Consider the following 499-nt stretch of genomic DNA (forward strand, 5'->3'; position numbering starts at 1 on the left):
GTACAGACCTCCCACCCTACAGTTCCCTCCCCTATTCCGTGCAGAGCAGCTACCTTATTGCCACCTGCTATGTGCACACCACTGACTGGATAAGACCACCTCTGTGTGCCAGCCACACCTCCCATGGATTATCGGTAGCTGCCATTAAATGACGATTTGCTGTGTGCTACTTGTCTCCCGTGCATTTTTCAGTTAGTCATCAAAGTGACCATCTGTGATGGCCAAAGGCATCCCGCTCACCCAAGCCGGGCTCTGGGCTTTGCCCTGTGGTTCATGATGCTCCCAGGCTGCAAACTGTAGGCACTAATTAACTGCAGTGAGGCAGACATACACATGGTGGGTGCACAAGAAACCTCTCCTAAGCGTGTCCCTATTGTTTCAGAGATCTGCAAATAACAGTTCTTATTCTAAAGAAAAAATAATGACTGCATCCTCATCTCTATTTTTTTTTTTTTTTTTGAGTTGGAGTCTCACTCTGTTGCCCAGACTGGAATGCAGT

The 499-nt window shown here is 47.7% G+C and overlaps 1 protein-coding gene across 1 annotated transcript in view; it reads right to left on the bottom strand.

The window, feature by feature from the left end:
- The window catches only part of LOC103268188 (zinc finger protein GLI2), a gene marked incomplete at its 3' end in the record, with an annotated part of 184,745 nt that overhangs the window by 8,861 nt on the left and 175,385 nt on the right, over positions 1 to 499 (bottom strand). The window lies entirely within an intron of this gene.

Source organism: Carlito syrichta, unplaced genomic scaffold (genome assembly GCF_000164805.1).
Source record: "Carlito syrichta isolate Samal-C Ts95f unplaced genomic scaffold, Tarsius_syrichta-2.0.1 Scaffold308801, whole genome shotgun sequence".
Lineage (NCBI taxonomy): Eukaryota > Metazoa > Chordata > Mammalia > Primates > Tarsiidae > Carlito > Carlito syrichta.